Source organism: Coregonus clupeaformis, chromosome 40, assembly GCF_020615455.1.
Source record: "Coregonus clupeaformis isolate EN_2021a chromosome 40, ASM2061545v1, whole genome shotgun sequence".
Taxonomy (NCBI): Eukaryota; Metazoa; Chordata; class Actinopteri; order Salmoniformes; family Salmonidae; genus Coregonus; species Coregonus clupeaformis.
In genome coordinates, this window is record NC_059231.1 from 11,572,707 (window position 1) to 11,597,308 (window position 24,602).

General features: G+C 48.3%; 1 protein-coding gene across 1 annotated transcript in view; it reads left to right on the plus strand.

Annotated features, from left to right (window-relative positions):
• LOC121554912 (zinc finger protein 804A) overlaps positions 1–24,602 on the plus strand; it is a 146,616-nt gene that overhangs the window by 115,355 nt on the left and 6,659 nt on the right. The window lies entirely within an intron of this gene.

Here is a 24,602-nt window from a genome sequence, read left to right on the forward strand (position 1 = left end):
AGTACAGCTGCTGACCGGAGCTGGACTAGGCACCGGTGGAGCGGACTGCTCTGGCTCCAGAGTGGAGCCGCTGGAACAGGCACGGGACGTGCCGGACTGGACACACGCACCACTGGTCTGGTGCGAGGAGCAGGCACGGGCCGAACCGGACTAGGAACACGCACCACTGGCTTGGTGCTAGGAGCAGGAACAGGCCGGGCCGGACTGGCGACACGCACCACTGGCTTGGTGCGAGGAGCAGGATCGGGCCGGGCCGGACTGGGAACACGCACCACTGGCTTGGTGCGAGGAGCAGGAACAGGCCGGGCCAGACTGGGCACACGTACCACTGGCTTGGTGCGAGGAGCAGGAACGGGCCGGGCCGGACTGGTGACATGCACCACTGGCTTGGTGCGAGGAGCAGGAACAGGCAGGGCCGGACTGGGAACACGCATCACTGGTCTGGTGCGAGGAGCAGGAACGGGTCGGGCCGGACTGAGAACATGCACCACTGGTCTGGTGCGAGGAGCAGGAACGGGCCGGGCCGGACTGGGAACATGCACCACTGGCTTGGTGCGGGGAGCAGGTATGGGGCGTACCGGACTGGCGACACGCACCACTGGCTTGGTGCGAGGAGCAGGAACAGGCCGGGCCGGACTGTGGAGGTGGAGTGGAGGTCTGGAGCGGAGAGCTGGCACCACCCGTCCTGGCTGGCTGCCCACTTTCGCACGACACGTGCGGGGCGCTGACACAGAACGCACTGGGCTGTGCATGCGCACTGGCAATACAGTGCGTTTCTACGCATACCTGGGTTCCTTTATTAACCCCCGCTCCTTATGCTGCCTAACCAGCTCCTCTCTCTGTGCCTCTACTTCCTCCTTCTCCCTACGAGCCTCCTGCAGTGCCTCCTCTTGAATGGATCTCTCCCGCTCTATTCTTGCTATCAGCCCCCGTAATGTGGTGGCCTCCTCTCTTACCCTGCAGATCCGATCCTTCTCTCTCTCTCTCTCTCGGCACTCCTCCTCCAGTGAGGACTCCTCCGGGAGCCCCCACGAGTTAGGGAACAGAAACTGATCGTCGTCGTCATTCTCCGACTCCTCAGTATAGAACTGTTCCCACTCTTCTTCCCATGGTCGTAGGGAATTAATCTGGAAACCCACCGGGTGCAGTGGTCGGGGTTCTTCTCTCTCGCTCCCCGACCACCCCTTTAGCCCCCCACATTTTTTTTATTGGGGCTGCTTCTCGGGCTTCCTCCTCGGCTGGCTTCTGTGTTGCCGTTGCTCCTCTCCTGCCTGGGCGAAGAAGAGTCCTTTTCCCGCAAATATCTCCTCCCACGACCACATCTTCCCCACCTGTGTCCAGGGTGTTCGGTCCACCTGGGCACGCTGCTTGGTCCGTGTTTGGTGGGATCTTCGGTCACGTTCGTTTAAGGACGGGTCAGACCAAGGCGCAGCGTGATATGCATACATGTTTATTTTCAAAGAATAAACACACGACAAAACAACAAACCAAACGAAACGTGAAGTCCAAAGGCTGAACACAAAACTAGCCTAAATACGGAACAAGATCCCACAACTAACGAGTGCCAATAGGCTGCCTAAGTATGATCCCCAATCAGAGACAACGAGCGACAGCTGCCTCTGATTGGGAACCACACCAGCCTACATAGATCTACACATACTAGATCATACACATAGATATACACAACATAGAAAACCACACCCTGACTCAACATATAAGAGTCCCCTGAGGCAGGGTGTGACACCTATTGACTCAAGAAATAACAGCTTTTCATTTTTAATTAATTTGTAGAAATTTTGAAAAACATAATTCCACTTTGTCATTATGGGGTATTGCGTGTAGGCCAGTGACCCAAAAAATCTAAATGTAATCCATTTAAAATTCAGGCTGTAACACAACAACATGTGGAAAGAGTAAAATAGTGTTAAAACTTTCTGAAGGCCCTGTACATGTACATATTACCTCAATCACCTCCACTACCTCTTACCCCTGCCCATTGACTCAGTACCGGTACTCCTTGTATATAGTCTCATTACTACCTGGTACCCCTGCCCATTGACTCAGTACCGGTACTCCTTGTATATAGCCTCATTACTACCTGGTACCCCTGCACATTGACTCAGTACTGGTACTCCTTGTATATAGTCTCATTACTACCTGGTACCCCTGCACATTGACTCAGTACCGGTACTCCTTGTATATAGCCTCATCACTACCTCGTACCCCTGCCCATTGACTCAGTACCGGTACTCCTTGTATATAGCCTCATCACTACCTCTTACCCCTGCCCATTGACTCAGTACCGGTACTCCTTGTATATAGCCTCATCACTACCTCGTACCCCTGCACATTGACTCAGTACTGGTACTCCTTGTATATAGCCTCATCACTACCTTGTACCCCTGCACATTGACTCAGTACCGGTACTCCTTGTATATAGCCTCATCACTACCTCTTACCCCTGCCCATTGACTCAGTACCGGTACTCCTTGTATATAGCCTCATCACTACCTCGTACCCCTGCACATTGACTCAGTACTGGTACTCCTTGTATATAGCCTCATCACTACCTCGTACCCCTGCACATTGACTCAGTACCGGTACTCCTTGTATATAGCCTCATTATTTTATTATGTTACTATTTCCTTTTTTTTATTTCTATGTTTTCTATTTAGCTAATTTTCACAAACAAAATATACTTTTTAACTCTGGATTGTTGGGAAAGGGCTCATAAGTAAGCATTTCACGGTGAAGTATTGTATTCGACACATGTGACAAATACATTTTGATTTGTTTTGATTGATCTGATTATATTGTTATACATTTAGCAATACACCGTTGCAGTCTCTGCAATACATTTGACAGAAAACCACTAAATAGACTGAAAAACTCAAACATGTCAGTTCTGTTTCAGTTATTTATTTGTAGATGACAGTGAGTGGTTTTCAATACAGGACACTGAATTGGACACTGTAACCTAAAAGGAAATTAAAATCAACTCTAACTTTCAAATAGCGAGTTGAAGCTTTAATTCCAGCATTTATCCTGCTCCTTGATATGTGTGACCCCGGTGCTGTTGACTCGCACGGCACCTGAAAGCTCAAAGTCTACTGGGTCGGCGGTGCTGTCAATACCATGGGCTCAGTCAACTATTGACGGCAGGCATCTACAAACCTTTCCCCGTGACCCCACTATCGAACGCAGCCAGGGTGAGAGAAATGAATGCAGGGATCGCCGGGACTAGGATCACGGAAGAGGAAGTCTCAGCTAGATACAGATACAGGGAGAGCAGGGAATAGCCAGACCAGAATAATATTACTGTGGTGGTTGTAGGGGGGGAAAAACACCATCGAGAGCAGGGAATAGCCAGACCAGAATAATATTACTGTGGTGGTGGTAGGGGAAACAAAACACCATCGAGAGCAGGGAATAGCCAGACCAGAATAATATTACTATGGTGGTGGTAGGGGAAACAAAACACCATCGAGAGCAGGGAATAGCCAGACCAGAATAATATTACTGTGGTGGTGGTAGGGGAAACAAAACACCCATCGAGAGCAGGGAATAGCCAGACCAGAATAATATTACTGTGGTGGTGGTAGGGGGAACAAAAGACAACAAAACAATTGCCTTCATAGCCAGTCTGAAACTATTCAAAGTAAGGATGAAAGTCATTGATCACCCCATCTCACCACCATGTCGAAACGACTTTTACAAAATTAGTTGAAATTGGTGTATTTCAGTATTACAGCTCTGAAACCCTGACAGGCTTCCCTGCAGTCTCGGGAGATGAGGAACGTGGCCTCTAAGTCAGAGGCATTACCGCTCCGTTCCGCATGATGTAACCCAAGGCATCCTAATGCAATACAGGTCACTCCTCCTGTTCCACCAATCATTCAGGACCAAGGAGCTCTTTCCACAAGCATCGCTTGTTCAATCGATGGATAGCTAGCTACACCCCCTCCACTAAAGCAGCACACTAACGCACCTGGGATTGTGATAAATATAGGAGACGCCAACCTGCCTGCTACTAGTTTGTCTACACCTGTTGTTTAAACAGCATTATAAATATACATATATATTATTTATTTATTATTTATATTATTTGTTTATATATATTATAAAATAACATTTTATTAGATTTTCAGCCAGCCAGCCAGCCAGCCAGCCAAGGAGACATGAGGCTGACGGTTAGGAGGAGAGGAGGGCTGGCTGTGGACGTATCTGCCCACACACACACATGCGCAAACACACACACGCTAACACACATGCATGTACACACGCACACACACAGATCCCCCGCCCCCACACAAACCATGTATGTGTTCAACCCCATTCAGAGGGGATCAGACCAGTTACCCAAGTGTGCTCCTTCTGAGACATAAAGGTCTGTTAACATGACAAAAGTATATCTGATCTCACCGCATAACCTTCCCTGCTATGAGACCCCAGACACTGTAAATGCGTTCCAAATAGCACCATATTCCTTATATAGTGCACTACAATTCACACCCTATTGGTCATGGTCAAATTGCAATATATAGAGAATAGTGTGCCATTTGGGTCGCAGATGATGTAAATGTAATCACTGGAGCTTCCTCGGTAGGAGAGGTTGTGGAGGGAGCTGAACTCTGTATCTCATCTCTCAGCATGAGAGTAATGCTTGATGTTGGAGCTACACTGCTGTAACCAATGTTATATGTACCCTACTCAACTGCCACCACTACCACTACCACCACTACCACCACCACTACCACTACTGCCACCACTACCACTACCACCACTACCACCACCACTACCACCACTACCACCACAACTACCACTACCACCACCACCACCATCACCACCACTACCACCACTACCACCACTACCACCACAACTACCACTACCACCACTACCACCATCACCACCACTACCACCACTACTACCACTACTAACACCACTACCACCACCACCACAACCACCACTACCACTACCACTACTACCACCACAAACACATCACAACCACCACTACCACCACCATTACCACCACTTCAACCACTATCTCCACCACCACCACCACTACCACCACTACCACCACTACTAGCACCAATACCACAACCACCACCACTACTACTACCACCACAAACACATCACTACCACCACTACCACCACCATTACCACTACTACCACCACCACCACGACTACCACTACTACCACCACAAACACCAACACTACCACCACTACCACCACCATTACCACCACCATTACCACCACTTCAACCACTCTAACCACCACCACCACTACCACCACTGCCACCACTACCAACACTACCACCACCACTACCACTTCCCCCACTACCACCACTACCCCCAACTTCCCCAACTACCAAACTACAACCACTACCCCCACTACCCCCACTACCACCACTACCCCCACTACTACCACCACCACTATAACCACCACTACCACCACTACAACTACCACTACCACCACTACAACCACTATCACCACCACCACGACTACCACCACTACCACCACTACCTCCACTACTACCATTACAACCACCACTACCCCCACAACCACCACTACCCCCACTACCACCACAACCACCACTACCACCACTACTACCACCACTACCACTACCACCACTACTACCACCACTACCACCACTACCACCATCATTTCCACCACTATTACCACCATTACCACCACTACCACTACCACCACTACACCCATTGCCACCCCAACTACCACCACCACTACTACGCTGTAACCAATGTTATATGTACCCTACTCAACTGCCACCACTACCACTACCACCACTACCACCACCACTACCACTACTGCCACCACTACCACTACCACCACTACCACCACCACTACCACCACTACCACCACAACCACCACTACCACCATCACCACCACTACCACCACTACTACCACTACTAACACCACTACCACCACCACCACAACCACCACTACCACTACCACTACTACCACCACAAACACATCACAACCACCACTACCACCACCATTACCACCACTTCAACCACTATCTCCACCACCACCACCACTACCACCACTACCACCACTACTAGCACCAATACCACAACCACCACCACTACTACTACCACCACAAACACATCACTACCACCACTACCACCACCATTACCACTACTACCACCACCCACAAACACCACACACTACCACCACTACCACCACCATTACCACCACCATTACCACCACTTCAACCACTCTAACCACCACCACCACTACCACCACTGCCACCACTACCAACACTACCACCACCACTACCACTTCCCCCACTACCACCACTACCCCCAACTTCCCCAACTACCAAACTACAACCACTACCCCCACTACCACCACTACCCCCACTACTACCACCACCACTATAACCACCACTACCACCACTACAACTACCACTACCACCACTACAACCACTATCACCACCACCACGACTACCACCACTACCACCACTACCTCCACTACTACCATTACAACCACCACTACCCCCACAACCACCACTACCCCCACTACCACCACAACCACCACTACCACCACTACTACCACCACTACCACTACCACCACTACTACCACCACTACCACCACTACCACCATCATTTCCACCACTATTACCACCATTACCACCACTACCACTACCACCACTACACCCATTGCCACCCCAACTACCACCACCACTACCATCACCACTACCACCACCACCACTACCACCACCACTACCACCACTACCACTACCCACATTACCACCACTACCCCCACTACACCCACTGCCCTCAATACCACCACTACCCCAACATCCCCAACAACCCCCACTACCACCACTAATACCACCACCACCACCACCATAACCACCAACACCACCACTAACACTACGACCACCACTACCACCACTACCACCACTGCCAACATTACCACCTCTACCACCACCACTACTACAACCACTTCAACCACTATCACCACCACCATCACCACCACCACTACCACCATTAACACCAATACCAACACTACTACCACTACTACCACCACCACCACCACCACTACTACCACTACCACCACCACTACCACTACCCCCCACTACCACCACTACCACCACTTCCCCCACTACCACCAATACCCCAACTTCCCCAACTACCCCCACTACAACCACTACCCCCACTACTACCACCACCACTGTCACCATCACTACCACCACTACAACTACCACTACCACCACTACAATCATTACTACCACCACCACCACTACCACCACAACCACCACTACTACCTCCACTACCACCAGTACTACCACAATTACCACCACTACCACCATTACAACCACCACTACCCCCACTACCACCACTACTACCACCACTACCACCACTACCACTATCATTTCCACCACTATTGCCACCTATACCACCACTACACCCATTTCCACACCATTAACACCAATACCACCACTACGACCACCACTACCACCACTACCACCACTTCCACCAGTACACACACTACCACCACCACTACAACCATTAGCACCACTACAACCATTACCACCACCACTACGACCACCACCACCACCACTACCACTACTACACCACCACCACTACCACCACGACCACCACGACCACCACTACTACCACCACTACCACCACTACTACCACTACCACCACTACTACCACTACTACCACCACCACTTACCCCACTACTCCCACTACCAACAATACCACCACTTCCACCACCACTACCACCACTACCACCACTACCCTACCACCACCACCACCACTACCACCACTAACCCCACTACCCCCACTACCACCACTACCCCCACTACTACCACCACTACCCCCACTACACCCACTACCCCCACTACCACCACTACCCCGACATCCCCAACTACCCCCACTACCCCCACTGCCACCACTAATACCACCATCACCACCACCATAACCACCAAAACCACCACTACCACTACGACCACCACTTCCACCAGTACACACACTACAACCCCCATACCCTCACTACCATCATTACCACCACTTTCTCCACCACTACCACCACCAGTACCACCACCACCACCACTACCACTACTACACCACCACCACTACCACCACTACCACCACCACTACAACCACTACCACCACTACTACCACTACTACCAGTACTACTACCACCACTACCACCACCACCACTACAACCACTACCACCACTACTACCACTACCCCCACTACCAACAATACCACCACTTCCACCACCACTACCACGACTACCACCACTGCCCTCACTAACACCACTACCCCGACTTCCCCAACTACCCCCACTACCCCCACTACCACCACTAATACCACCATCACCACCACCATAACCAACAAAACCACCACTACCACTAAAACCACCACTACCACCACTATCACCACTACCACCAGTACACACACTACCATCATTACCACCACTATCTCCACCACTACCACCACCACTACCACCACCACCACCACTACCACTACTACACCACCACCACCACTACCACCACTACACCACCACCACTACAACCACTACCACTGCTACTACCACTACTACCACTACTACCACCACCACCACCACCACCACTACAACCACTTCCACCACCGCTACCACCACTACACCCACTACCACCCCCACTACCCCACTACCAACACCTCCACCACTACCACTACTACCACCACTACCACCACTACCACCACTATCACCACTATCACCACTACTATCACTACCACCACTACTACCAATACTACCACCATTACTACCACCACTACCACCATTACCACCGTCACTACCACCACCACTACCACCACTACTACCACCACTACCACCACCACCACTACCAACATTACCACCTTTATACTACCACTACCACTACTACCATCATTACCACCACTACCACCACTATCACCACCACCACTACAACTACTACCACCACAACCACCATCACCATCACTACCACCACTACTACCACCACTATCACCACTTGCACCACTACCACCACCACTACCACCACTACAACAATTACTACCACTACTACCATCACCACCACCATCACTACCACCACCACAACCACATCAACACCACTACAACCACCACTACCACCACTACTACCAGCCCAAACACCATCACTACCACCACTACCACCACCATTACCACCACTTCAACCACTATCACTATCACCACCACCATTACCACCATTAACACCAATACCACCACTACCACCACTACTACCACCACTACCACCACTACCACCACTACTACCACCACTACCACCACTACCAACACCACTACCACCACCACCACCACCACCACCACTACCACTACCACTACTACCACCACAAACACATCACAACCACCACTACCACCACCATTACCACCACTTCAACCACTATCTCCACCACCACCACCACTAACACCACTACAAGCACCAATACCACCACCACCACCATCACTACTACTACTACCACCACAAACACATCACTACCACCACTACCACCACCATTACCACTACTACCACCACAAACACCATCACTACCACCACTACCACCACCATTACCACCACATCAACCACTCTAACCACCACCACCACCACTTCCACCACTGCCACCACTACCACAACTATCACCACCACTACCACTACCACCACTACCACCACCATTACCACCACATCAACCACTCTAACCACCATCACCACCACTACCACTACTACCACCACTACCACCACTACCCCCACTACCACCACCACTACCCCCACTACCACCACTGCCACCACTACCACCACCACTTCCACCACTACCACCACTACCACCACTACCACCACCACTACCACCACCACCACCACTACCACCACCACTGTCTGACAGTGCATGGTGATAACTTATTAAATTAAATTAATCAGAATAAAATGAATTGTATTTGTCACATCCACAGAATACAACAGGTTTAGACTTTACCGTGAAATGCTTACTTATGAGCCCTTTCCCAACAATGCAGAGTTAAAAAGAAAGAACAATTAGAAAAATTAAAACACAATAAAATTATGAGACTACACGGTATACAAGGAGAACTGTTACCAAGTCAATGTGCAGGGGTAAAAGGTAGTTGAGGTAATTCAATTAATATGTACAGGCACTGTAGGTAGGGGTAAAAGTCACTAGGCAATCAGGATAGATAATACACAGAGTAGCAGCAGCGGACGTGAAGAGTGTGAAAGAATATGAACGTGTGTGTGTGTGTGTGCGCGTGTGTGTGTGTCTGTGAGTGTGTGTGGTGTCAATATGCATGTGTGTGTGTTTTATTGATGTAAGTGTGTGTAGTGTGTGTGTATGTGTGTTTGTCTATGTGTGTGTGCGTTTGTTGATGTATCAGTGTAGTATGTCTTATGGCTTGGGGGTAGAAGGTGTTCCAGACATGATGCTTCGATACCGCTTGCCGTACAGTGGAAGAGAGAACAGTCTATGACTTGGGTGGCTGGAGTCTGTTGGCCTTCCTTGACACTGCCTGGAACACAGTGCATTAGGAAAGTATTCAGACCCGTTTACTTTGTCCACACTTTGTTACGTTAAAGCCTTATTCTAAAATTGATTAAATAAATAGAAATCCTCAGCAATCTACACACAATACCCTATAATGAATGACAAATCAAAAAACCGTTTTTTTGAAATTTTTGCATATTTAAAAGCACAACATAAATACCTCATTTACGTAAGTATTCAGACCCTTTGCTAAGAGACTTGAAATTGAGCTAAGGTGAATCCTGTTTCCATTGATCATCCTTGAGATATTCCTTCAACTTGATTGGTGTCCACCTGTGGTAAATTCAATTGATTGGAGATGATTTGGAAAGGCACCCACCTGTCTATAGAAGGTCCCACAGTTGACAGTTGACAGTTGTCAGAGCAAATAACAAGCCATGAGGTCGAAGGAATTGTCCGCAGAGCTCTGAGACAGGATTGTGTCGAGGCACAGATCTGGGGAAGGGTACGGAAACATTTCTGCAGCATTGAAGGTCCCCAAGAACACAGTGGCCTCCATCATTCTGAAATGGAAGAAGTTTGGAACCACCAAGACTCTTCCTAGAGCTGGCCGCCCGGCCAAACTGAGCAATCAGGGGAGAAAGGCCTTGATCAGGGAGGTGACCAAGAACCTGATGGTCACTCTGACAGAGCTCTAGAGTTCCTCTGTGGAGATGGGAGAACCTTCTAGAAGGACAACCATCTCTGCTGCACTCCACCAATCAGGCCTTTATGGTAGAGTCGCCAGACGGAAGCCACTCCTCAGTAAAGGCACATGACAGCCCGCTTGGAGTTTGCCAAAAGGCACCTAAAGACTCTCAGACCATGAGAAACAAGATTGTCTGGTCTGATGAAACCACGATTGAACTCTTTGACCTGAATGCCAAGCATCACGTCTTGAGGAAACCTGGCACCATTCCTACGGTGAAGCATGGTGGTGGCAGCATCATGCCGTGGGGATGTTTTTCAGGGACAGGGACTGGGAAACTAGTCAGGATTTAGGCAAAGATGAACAGAGCAAAGTACAGAGAGATCCTTGATGGAAACCTGCTCCAGAGCGCTCAGGACCTCAGACTGGGGTGAAGGTTCACCTTCCAACAGGATAACGACCCTAAGCACACAGCGAAGACAACACAGGAGTGGCTTCGGGACAAGTGTCTGAATGTCGTTGAGTGGCCCAGCCAGAGCTCGGACTTGAACCGAATCAAACATCTCTGGTGAGACCTGAAAATAGCTGTGCAGCAACGCTCCCCATCCAACCTGACAGAGCTTGAGAAGATCTGCAGAGAAGAATGGGAGAAACTCCTCAAATACAGGTGTGCCAAGCTTGTAGCGTCATACCCAAGAAGACTCAAGGCTGTAATCGCTGCCAAAGGTGCTTCAACAAAGTACTGAGTAAAGGGTCTGAATACTTATATAAATTTAATATTTCAGTTTTTAATTTTTTATAAATTAGCAAACATTTCTAAAACCTGTTTTTGCTTTGTCATTATGTGGTATTGTGTGTAGATTGATGAGGGGGGGAAAACTATTTAATAAATGTTTTAATAAGGCTGTAACGTAACAAAATGTGGAAAAAGTCAAGGGGTCTGAATACTTCCCGAAAGGCACTGTAGATGGAAGGCAAGGTATACTACTTAAGGAATGTTTAAGTAACATTTAACCATTTGCTAACCTACTAAAACATACAGTATTTGTTCATTTGTTTGTGGATAAATCTATTCAATAGTTCTAATTTCCAACAGGGAACTGTCCATTTTCATTTATGTTTCATCAACCTACTGTGACATTAACTATAGGAAAATCCTGTTTCCTTCCCGGCCCTCAGAAACGCAAATCCCTTTAGACGGGGAAGCAAATTCAAATTAATATCAGAGAGTTTGATCTGAGAAAATAAATCTGAGAACAATTTCATGGTGCTGCATCATCTGAAGCCAGTTTTCATTTGTGCGAAAAATATGTTTGATGAAGTGTAACAGCAAAACAGCTTTATTACCTTCCGTAGTTCTTCTGAAGAGAGTTTTTAATCTCTGTATTATATTGTTGAATGCATGACATACCAAGACAGATACACATACAGTCTGTTAAAATAAAACAAGGGTTGTGAAGCTGAGGAGTGTGAAAAGAAATATGAAAACGTATGCACTCACTGCTGTAAATCGCTCTGGATAAGAGCATCTGCTAAATGACTAGAATGTAAAATGAGAAAAGAAAGAAGTTCTCTTAGAGGATTATTATTCAAGCAGCTTTGTCACTTAGACGTGACGGAGAGGAGTGCACTCACAGATTCCCTACACTCCCTGCTCTCCCTTCACAGATTTAGAGATCCCGACATAGATGTAGAGATGTCAAATCAAATAGTTTATTGGTTGTGTACACAGATTTTGCAGATGTTATCACAGGTGCAGCGAAATGGTTATGATTTTATCTCCAACAGTGCAGTAATACCTAGCAATAAACAAAAATAATACACACATAAACCAGAAAAATTTAATAAATTATATAGGAGGAGCCTTGACTAGAATGCAGTAAATACAAACAGTGCATTTGAAAAGTATTCAGACCCCTTTACTTTTTGTTACGTTACAGCCTTATTCTAAAATAGATGAAATAATTTTTTTCCCTCGTCAATCTACACACAATACCCCATAATGACGAAGCAAAAACAGGTTTTTAGAAATTTGTGAAGTGGTCTGGATACTTTCCGAATGCACTGATATAAAGTGGGTAAAACAGTATGAAAACATTATTAAAGTGACCAGTGTTCAATGACTCTATGTACAGTGGCTTGCGAAAGTATTCACCCCCCTTGGCATTTTTCCTATTTTGATGCCTTACAACCTGGAATTAAAATTGATTTTTGGGGGGTTTGTATCATTTGATTTACACAACATGCCCACCACTTTAAAGATGCAAAATATATTTTCTTGTGAAACAAACAAGAAATAAGACAAAAAAACAGAAAACTTGAGCGTGCATAACTATTCACCCCCCCCAAAGTCAATACTTTGGAGAGCCAAGTCTCATGGGGTATGTCTCTATAAGCTTGGCACATCTGGCCATTCTTCAGACCATGAGAAACAAGATATTCTGGTCTGATGAAACCACGATTGAACTCTTTGACCTGAATGCCAAGCATCACGTCTTGAGGAAACCTGGCACCATTCCTACGGTGAAGCATGGTGGTGGCAGCATCATGCCGTGGGGATGTTTTTCAGGCACAGGGACTGGGAAACTAGTCAGGATTTAGGCAAAGATGAACGGAGCAAAGTACAGAGAGATCCTTGATGGAAACCTGCTCCAGAGCGCTGGGCGGCAGGTAGCTTAGTGGTTAAGAGCGTTGTACCAGTAACCGAAAGGTCGCTGGTTCTAATCCCCAAGCCGACTAGGTGAAAAATCTGTCGATGTGCCCTTGAGCAAGGCACTTAACCCTAATTGCTCCTGTAAGTCGCTCTGGATAAGAGCGTCTGCTAAATGACCTATTTATTTAAGGCAAAACTGCTCCAGCTCCTTCAAGTTGGATGGGTTCCGCTGATGTACAGCAATCTTTAGGTCATACCACAGATTCTCTTTGACTAGTCCATTCCAAAACATTTAAATGTTTCCCCTTAAACCACTCGAGTGTTGCTTTAGCAGTATGCTTAGGGTCATTGTCCTGCTGGAAGGTGAACATCTGTCCCAGTCTCAAATCTCTGGAAGACTGAAAAAGGTTTCCCTCAAGAATTTCCCTGTATTTAGCGCTATCCATCATTGCTTCAATTCTGACCAGTTTCCCAGTCCCTGCAGATTAAAAACATCCCCACAGCATGATGCTGCCACCACCATGCTTCACTGCGGGGATGGTGTTCTTGGGGTGATGAGAGGTGTTGGGTTTGAGCCAGACATAGTGTTTTCCTTGGTGGCCAAACAGCTCAATTTTAGTCTCATCTGACCAGAGTACCTTCTTCCATATGTTTGGGGAGTCTCCCACATGGCTTTTGGCGATCACCAAACGTGTTTTCTTATTTTTTTTCTTTAAGCAATGGCTTTTTTCTGGCCACTCTTCCGTAAAGCCCAGCTCTGTGAAGTGTACGGCTTAAAGTGGTCTTATGGACAGATCCTCCAATCTCCGCTGTGGAACTTTGCAGCTCCTTCAGAGTTATCTTTGGTCACTTTGTTGCCTCTGTTACGGATACAGGTATCCTGTGTTTTTGTGTGTTCCTACTCTTTCTGCCCTAATCACAGGTGTCCTGTATGTTCCTGATTGGTGGTCGTTGAGGTGTCTGCTGATTGGACCAATCAGTGAACATTCCTGTTAATTGCACCACCTGTTATTCGTTTGTTCAATCACACATCCCATTTTATAAAAACCAGACTTGTGTTTGTTGGAGGAGAGAGAGACTTTTTGCCATATGTGAGTATGGACACGGTGGTGTCCTGTGTGTTGTGTACTCGCTAGTTGATGATTACCCTGTTTAGTAGCTTTGTGTGTTTTTTGGGAAAGGGGGGTTTAAGCTAGATGCCCTTGGGCGTACATTACCCGTAGGACGAAATCTGTCTATAAACACCAGTTAGACCTGAGCGGACCACCCACTGTATTTTTGTATGGTAGCAGTAGCCTAGCGGTTCTTTAGGCAGGCTAGATCAGTTTAGGGGTTTTACACTATTGTTTCATTTCTTGGGTCCTGCTCAGCCCTTTTTCCCAAACCCTTACCGTGTGTTCATAAATAAACACTTTGTGTTTGACGGTAGTTCATGGTAGTTGTGTCTTATTTGTTCTCACTATTCCATGTCACACTTATAATTTACATGAATTTATGTTACGGGTCTCATGTCCATCCACCCTAGATGTTTAGAGCCACGGGGTTCGTAACATAAAGTGGGGGCTCGTCTGGGATCCTATCTATCCCATGCTACTCATGTAAATTAGTTAGTGTCTGGTTCAGTGTTGAGCTTAGCAGCTGTAACTACCTGTTTTTTTTTGTGTGTTCAGTAGTCGACGGCTCGTGTTGCTAGTAGGATGGCTACTTTTGAGTTGGAGGCATTTTTGGAAAACCCTACGTGGGAGGTTTTTGATAATTGCCGTAGAGTGGATCTACAGGCTTTGGCTGACCACTTTTCTGTACCCATACCGAGGGGTTTAGTGAAAGCAGAAGTTAGGGAAGTAGTGTTAGCGATATTGTTAAACGAGCGAGTGCTTGAGTTACCGCCGCCTGAGTCTGCTGCTCCTGTAGGGGATGTGGTTGCTGTTCCTGTAAGCCCATCAGTGTCTGAGGACGAGGCTAAGGCTCCAGCCACATTGCCCCGTTATGACCCACTCTCCCCACTGACTGACAGTGATGCCAGGATGGATGTCCGCTCGACACGGCTCCAAATAGAGGCGGAAGAGCGGGCACAAATCAGGCAAGACAAGCTGGAGATGCGTAAAATGGAACTAGAGGCAGAACAGGAGACGCGTAAGATAGAACAGGAGACGCGTAAGCTAGAGGCAGAACAGGAGACGCGTAAGCTAGAGGCAGAACAGGAGACGCGTAAGCTAGAGGCAGAACAGGAGACGCGTAAGATGGAACTGGAGACGCGTAGGCTTGATCAAGAACTGGAGACGCGTAAGATGGAACTGGAGATGCGTAAAATGGAACTAGAGGCAGAAACAGCGAGGTTAGTCTCTGCTCATACTATGCCTGCTAGTGAGCCAGCCTCACCAGCGGTGTCGTCTGCTACATTTGATATTAGTAGACAGATCACCTTGGTACCTGTGTTCAGGGAGTCAGAGGTTGATTCCTATTTCGGTGTGTTTGAGCGTATAGCGGTAGCATTGAAATGGCCCGACGAGGTATGGTGCCTATTACTTCAGTGTAAGCTAACAGGTAAAGCCCAAGAGGTTCTGGCAGCGCTACCTCTTGAAGACAGTTTGAATTATGAAGTGGTCAAAGCTACTGTTCTTCGTGCCTATGAGCTTGTTCCTGAGGCATATCGACAGAGATTTAGGTCTCATAAAAAGTCTCCTACTCAGACTTATGTGGAGTTTGCTAGAGACAAAGGAAATCTGTTTGACAAATGGCACAGTGCTAGTAAGGTAACTGATTTTAACTCTCTACGGGAGTTAATCTTGTTAGAAGAGTTTAAAAATTGCTTACCGGAACGCATTGTAGTTTATCTGACCGAACAGAAAGTATCCTCACTGTCGGAAGCGTCTGTATTGGCAGACGAGTTTGTGTTGACGCATAAGAGCGTGTTTTCGGCTCGTACGGAGAGCAGGGCTGCGGAGTTGCTAACTTCTAGTCCTAGTCGACCAGCAGTACATCCAGCACGCCCAAAAGATGTGCGTCACTGTTTCTATTGTCATAAGGTGGGACATATAGTTAATGATTGCTTTCTGCTAAAACGCAAACCGGGGATGCCTCAGCACGCCAGGCCGCCAACGGGTGTTGGGCTGATTCGTACGGTTGTAGGGCCGGAATCAAGACAGAAGCCTCATAGTGAATGTGGTTTGAAAGTCCCTGTCCCAGATCACAGTTATGAACCGTTCATTTTTGAGGGGTTTGTTTCTATATCAGATGACGAAGCGTCTCAGCGTCCAGTTAGAATCCTCAGAGATACTGGTGCGGCGCAGTCGTTCATACTAGCTGATGTGTTGCCCTTGTCCAGTAATACATATTGTGGTTCCAGTGTGTTAGTACAAGGAATTGAAATGGGTTTCGTCCCAGTGCCATTGCACTTTGTGAACGTACACTCTGAGTTAGTCAGTGGATTGTTCAGAGTGGGCGTACGTCCTATGTTGCCAGTAAAAGGTGTGACATTTATAATGGGCAACGATATTGCCGGAGGAAAGGTAATACCCATATTGGAGGTATTGGATAAAAGTGACCAGTCTCTCTCCGAGGAGCTGGCACAGGGTTATCCAGATGTGTTCCCCGCTTGTGCTGTCACACGTGCTCAAGCACGACAAGTGGGTGAAGTGGTAGATTTGTCAGACACGATTCTATTCAGAGAGTGTGACCCAGAGGATAGTTCGGGTGCTACCTCTGGTAAGCTGGTGCAGTCTGACCAACAGCCCAGAGAAAGGAAGAAGGATGTGGAACTTGTTGCTGAAGCAATACAGTTACCAGTTACTCGTGAGCAGCTGATCGCTAACCAACAGGTTGACATTAGCCTGGCTAAATGTTTTTCTAGTGTTGTCTCAAAAGACGAGCTAAAGAAGAAAAACATGGCATACTTCATTGATGGTAATCTCCTCATGCGTAAATGGACATCCCATGTTGACGCTGGCGGAGATTGGAATGCTGTTTACCAAATAGTGATTCCTACAGCCTTTCGACAAAATGTTTTATCCCTCGCTCATGATCACCAGTGGTCCGGACATCTGGGAGTCACCAAGACTTATGATCGTGTTTTGCGACATTTCTTTTGGCCTGGTTTAAAACAAGATGTGGCTCAGTTCTGTCGGACTTGCCACACCTGTCAAGTAGTTGGGAAACCGAACCAGGTTATTTCCCCGCGCCTCTTTGTCCCATACCGGCCATAGGTGAACCATTCGAACATGTGATGGTTGATTGTGTTGGACCATTACCAAAAACAAAATCTGGTAACCAGTTTATGTTGACAATTATGTGTGTGGCCACCAGGTACCCAGAGGCCATTCCTCTGCGAAGGATTACTGCTCCGGTGGTGAGTAAAGCGTTGATCAAATTCTTCTCAACTTTTGGATTACCTAAGGTGATACAAACTGATCAGGGTACGAATTTCCTTTCTAAACTTTTCAAACAAGTGTTAAAATCCTTGTCAGTTACACACCGTGTGTCAAGCGCATATCACCCAGAGTCTCAGGGTGCGCTTGAACGTTGGCATCAGACCCTGAAGTCTATGCTCCGTAAATATTGTTTGGAATCTGAGAAAGATTGGGATGAGGGAGTTCCTCTAGTGTTGTTTGCTGTCCGTGAGACAGTACAGGAATCCCTAGGGTTCAGCCCAGCTGAACTGGTGTTTGGACACACCATGAGAGGACCTATGAAAGTCCTTAAGGATCAGTTTTTGTCACAAGAGTTGTGTGTGAAAGAAAATGTGTTGGACTACGTTAGTCGCTTTCGTGAGCGCCTACATGCTGCCTGTGCTCTAGCAAAGGAAGCGCTGTCTTCCTCACAGAAACGGATGAAACGACACTATGACACACAGGCTGTTTCTCGTTCACTGCAGCCAGGTGACCGAGTTCTTGTGTTGTTGCCTGTGCCAGGAGCGTCATTGTCAGCACGTTTCTCTGGTCCTTATGTCATTGAAAAGAAACTAACTGAAACTGACTATGTGATACAGACTCCTGATAGAAAACGCCAATCTCGGGTGTGCCACGTTAACATGTTGAAGACATACCACAGCAGACCCGTTACTCAGGTAGACAGTCCAGAGAAACTGGCCGAGTCGGCTGTCTCTGTTGCTGCTACGGCTGTAGTGGGAGGTCATGTTAATGATGTGGACGGAGATGGTTTGGAGTTGCGCAATACTCAGCAGCAGTGTGCTAGATTGCCCAATTCAGAGATGCTGCTGTCTCTCCCGTCAAGCCTGATTCATTTAACGGACAGACAGTCAGATGATATTGTGAGACTATTACACAGCTTTCCATGTCTTTTTAATGATGTTCCTACATGTACAAATGTGTTAGAACATGACATTAATGTTGGAAACGCTGCACCTATCAAGCAACATCCTTATCGTGTCAACGTCGCTAAGAGAAAGATAATGAGGGGTGAGGTCGGTTATTTGCTGGAGAATAACCTGGCTATGCCAAGTTCAAGTCCTTGGAGTTCTCCGTGCATTCTGGTTCCTAAACCTGATGGGACATCCAGATTATGTACGGACTATCGGAAAGTCAATGCTGTCACAGTGCCCGACTCGTTCCCGTTACCCAGACTGGATGACTGTATTGATACTGTTGGTGCTGCTACCTATGTAACCAAATTAGATCTTCTAAAAGGTTACTGGCAGGTGCCGTTAACCCCACGTGCCTCCGACATCTCTGCATTTGTGACCCCAGATCACTTCCTACAATATGCTGTCATGGCATTTGGGATGCGGAACGCACCAGCCACTTTCCAACGCCTGGTTAACACAGTATTGGCTGGAGTTCCTAATTGTAGTGCTTACCTTGATGATCTGGTAATTTATTCAACTGAGTGGTCTGATCATGTTAACACTCTAAGGGTAGTGTGTGAACGGCTAGCAACCGCTTCTCTAACCCTGAACTTAGCAAAGTGCGAGTTTGGGAAGGCCACTGTTACGTATCTTGGTAAACAGGTCGGCCATGGTCAGGTGCGCCCTGTAGATGCCAAGGTCTCGGCTATAAACGCATTTCCCGCACCTACCACCAGAAGAGAGCTACGCCGTTTTTTTAGGGATGGTTGGCTACTACCGTAGTTTCTGTAAAAATTTCTCTGCGGTAGTTGCTCCATTAACGGATTTGCTCAGTCCGGCGAGAAAATTTGTATGGTCTGAAGATTGTTGTACTGCTTTCAACACTGCTAAAGCACTCTTGTGTAGTACTCCTGTTCTTGCTGCGCCAGATTTTGAGCGGCCGTTTAAACTGGAGGTAGATGCAAGTGCCAGAGGTGCTGGTGCTGTTCTACTGCAGCAAGACCAGAGTGGAGTGGACCATCCTGTCTGTTATTTTTCACGGAAATTTAACAAATGTCAGACAAACTATTCCACCATTGAACAAGAAGCTCTAGCTTTGTTGTTAGCTCTGCAGTACTTTGAAGTTTATGTTAGTTCCAGTGCATTACCAGTGGTAGTGTATACTGACCATAACCCCTTAGTTTTTCTCCACCGGATGTACAACCAGAACCAACGCCTTATGCGTTGGGCACTTGTCGTGCAAAATTATAATTTGGAGACCCGCCACAAAAAGGGGTTAGATAATGTGTTGGCAGATGCTTTGTCTCGTGTGTAATGATCTAGGTTTTTTGTTTTGTTATCCCGATAGGATGATTTGTGAATTTGGGTGTTGTGATAATACGTGTGTCGCAAACCATTTTGGTTTGCTCTTTTAAGGGTGGGAGTGTTACGGATACAGGTATCCTGTGTTTTTGTGTGTTCCTACTCTTTCTGCCCTAATCACAGGTGTCCTGTATGTTCCTGATTGGTGGTCGTTGAGGTGTCTGCTGATTGGACCAATCAGTGAACATTCCTGTTAATTGCACCACCTGTTATTCGTTTGTTCAATCACACATCCCATTTTATAAAAACCAGACTTGTGTTTGTTGGAGGAGAGAGAGACTTTTTGCCATATGTGAGTATGGACACGGTGGTGTCCTGTGTGTTGTGTACTCGCTAGTTGATGATTACCCTGTTTAGTAGCTTTGTGTGTTTTTTGGGAAAGGGGGGTTTAAGCTAGATGCCCTTGGGCGTACATTACCCGTAGGACGAAATCTGTCTATAAACACCAGTTAGACCTGAGCGGACCACCCACTGTATTTTTGTATGGTAGCAGTAGCCTAGCGGTTCTTTAGGCAGGCTAGATCAGTTTAGGGGGTTTTTACACTATTGTTTCATTTCTTGGGTCCTGCTCAGCCCTTTTTCCCAAACCCTTACCGTGTGTTCATAAATAAACACTTTGTGTTTGACGGTAGTTCATGGTAGTTGTGTCTTATTTGTTCTCACTATTCCATGTCACACTTATAATTTACATGAATTTATGTTACGGGTCTCATGTCCATCCACCCTAGATGTTTAGAGCCACGGGGTTCGTAACAGCCTCTCTGATTAATACCCTCCTTGCCTGGTCCGTGAGTTTTGGTGGGCGGCCCTCTCTTGACAGGTTTGTTGTGGTGCCATATTCTTTCCATTTGTTAATAATGGATTTAATGGTGCTCCGTGGGATGTTCAAAGTTTCAAATATTTTTTTATAACCCAACCCTGATCGGTACTTCTCCACAACTTCGTCCCTGACCTGTTTGGAGAGCTCCTTGGTCTTCTTGGTGCCGCTTGCTTGGTGGTACCCCTAGCTTAGTGGTGTTGCAGACTCTGGGGCCTTTCAGAACAGGTGTGTATATACTGAGATCATGTGACAGATCATGTGACACTTAGATTGCACACAGGTGGACTTTATTTAACTAATTATGTGACTCCTGAAGGGAATTGGTTGCACCATATCTTATTTAGGGGCTTCATAGAAAAGGGGGTGAATACATATGCACGCACCACTTTTCCGTTATTGATTTTTTTGAATTTTTTGAAAGAAGTAATTTTTTTCATTTCACTTCACCAATTTGGTCTATTTTATGTATGTCTATTACATGAAATCCAAATAAAAATCAATTTAAATGACAGGTTGTAATGCAACAAAATAGGAAAAACGCCAAGGGGGATGAATACTTTTGCAAGGTACTGTACACAGCTCAGCAGTCTGTAAGATGCAGCGTTGAGTACCAGGTGGTAGCCAGCTAGTGACAGTGACTAAGTTTAGGGCAGGGTACTGGGTGAAGGCTGGCTATTGATGACTTTTTAACAGACTGATTGTCACGCCCTATCTGGGGACTCTTTAATGTTGAGCCAGGGTGTGTAGGTTCTATGTTATAGTTTTCTATCTTTTGTTCTAGATCATTTATATCTATGTTGGCCAGGGTGGTTCCCAATCAGAGACAGCTGTAGCTCGTTGTCTCTGATTGGGGACCATACTTAGGCAGCCTTTTGGCACTAGTTTATTGTGGGATCTTGTTCCGTAAGGTTTGTGTTATTAACCTCAGGACTTCACGTATCGTTTGGTTTGTTGTTTTTGTTCGTGTGTGTACTTAATAAAGATGTACGCTTATCACGCTGCGCCTTGGTCTGCTTCTATCGACGAACGTGACAGAAGATCCCACCTCCTAAGGACCAAGCAGCGTGTCCAGGAGCAAACGCCGGAGGTAACACTAGTGGATGTCCTCCTCGGTTGGGGGAAGATCACCGAGGAGGAGGCCGTCCGTTACCGGAGGGCGATGAATGGGGAGACCCAGGCAGGAGAGGAGAAGCGGCGCCAACCGGGTCGTCGTCGGACAGGCGAGAGGCAACCCCAGGAAATTTTTTTGGGGGGCACACGGCATGGACGCCGGGGATGCTGGAGGCAGCTACAGGACGTATCGGTGGATTAGGAGAGGAGGCCACCGGGTTTGGGGGGCTGGAAGGGAGGTTGGCGGAGCCTAGAGGTAGAGCAGAGCCAACTCCCCGTACTCAGGCTAGGCAGCGTGAGACTGGGCAGGTTCCGAGGTATGCAGAGCTGCGTACTGTGCCGCGAGTGGTCCGGCACAGTCCTGTACGTCCTGTGCTAGCACCACGCACGTGTCGTGCTAAGGTGGGCATGCAGCCAGGACGGAGTGTGCCGGCTCAACGCTCGTGGTCTCCAGTGCCCCTCCTCGGTCCCGGATATCCTGCGCCAGTGCCACGTGCTGTAGTGCCAGTACGAGTGCACAGCCCTGTACGTCCTCACACAGAGTGTGTAGTAATAGGCATTCAGTCAGGACGGGTTGTGTCAGCTCTTCGCTCCAGACCTCCAGTCCGTCTCCACAGCCCGGTCCGGCCTGTTCCTGCTCCCCGCACCAAGCCTGTGGTGCGCGTCGTCAGCCCGGTCCGTTCCTGCTCCCCGCACCAAGCCAGTGGTGCGCGTCGTCAGCCCGGTCCGGCCTGTTTCTGTCCCTCGCACCAAGCCTGTGGTGCGCGTCGCCAGCCCGGTCCGGCCCGTTCCTGCTCCCCGCACCAAGCCTGTGGTGCGCGTCGTCAGCCCGGTCCGGCCCGTTCCTGCTCCCCGCACCAAGCCTGTGGTGCGCGTCGCCAGCCTGGTCCGGCCTGTTCCTGTCCCTCGCACCAAGCCTGTGGTGCGCATCGCCAGCCCGGTCCGGCCTGTTCCTGTCCCTCGCACCAAGCCTGTGGTGCGCGTCGCCAGCCCGGTCCGGCCTGTTCCTGCTCCCCGCACCAAGCCAGTGGTGCGCGTCGTCAGCCCGGTCCGGCCCGTTCCTGCTCCCCGCACCAAGCCAGTGGTGCGCGTCGCCAGCCCGGTCCGGCCAGTTCCTGCTCCCCGCACCAAGCCAGTGGTGCACGTCGTCAGTCCGGCATGGCCCGTGCCTGTTCCACCGGTGCCTGGTCCGGCACCGGTCAGCTGCTCCACTGCGGAGCCAGAGCAATCCGCTCCACCGGTGTCCAGTCCAGCTTCGGCCAGCGGGACTAGACCAGGGGCGCTACGGGGGGGTAGAAGGAGAGTGGTGGTCACGCCCGGAGCCGGAGCCGCCTCCGAGGCGGAATGCCCACCCGGCCCCTCCCCTGTTGTTTGGTTGGCGCGGTCGCAGTCCGCGCCTTTGGGGGGGTACTGTCACGCCCTGGCTCTGGGGACTCTTTAATGTTGAGCCAGGTTCTATGTTATAGTAGGTTCTATGTTATAGTTTTCTATGTTTTGTTCTAGATCATTTATATCTATGTTGGCCAGGGTGGTTCCCAATCAGAGACAGCTGTAGCTCGTTGTCTCTGATTGGGGACAATACTTTGGCAGCCTTTTGGCACTAGTTTATTGTGGGATCTTGTTCCGTAAGGTTTGTGTTATTAACCTAGGACTTCACGTATCGTTTGGTTTGTTGTTTTTGTTCGTGTGTGTACTTAATAAAGATGTACGCTTATCACGCTGCGCCTTGGTCCGCTTCTATCGACGATCGTGACACTGATGGCCTGGAGATAGAAGCTGTTTATCAGTCTCTCAGTCCCAGCTTTGATGCACCTGTACGGTCTCCGCCTTCTGGATGGTAGCGGGGGTGAACAGGCCATGGCTCGGGTGGCTGAGGTCTTTGATGAACTTCTTGTCCTTCCTGTGACACCGGGTGCTGTAGATGTCCTGAAGTGCAGGCAGTGTGCCCCTGGTGATGCGTTGGGCAGACCGCACTAACCTCTGAAGAGCCCTGTGGCTGTGGACGGTGCAGTTGCCGTACCCGGCGGTGATACAGCCCGACAGGATGCTCTCAAATTGTGCATATGTAGAAGTTTGTGATGGTCTTTAGGGGCCACACATTTCTTCAGCCTCCTGAGGTTGAAGAGGTGCCCTTTGCGCCTTCTTCACCGCACTGTGCGTGTGAAGGGACC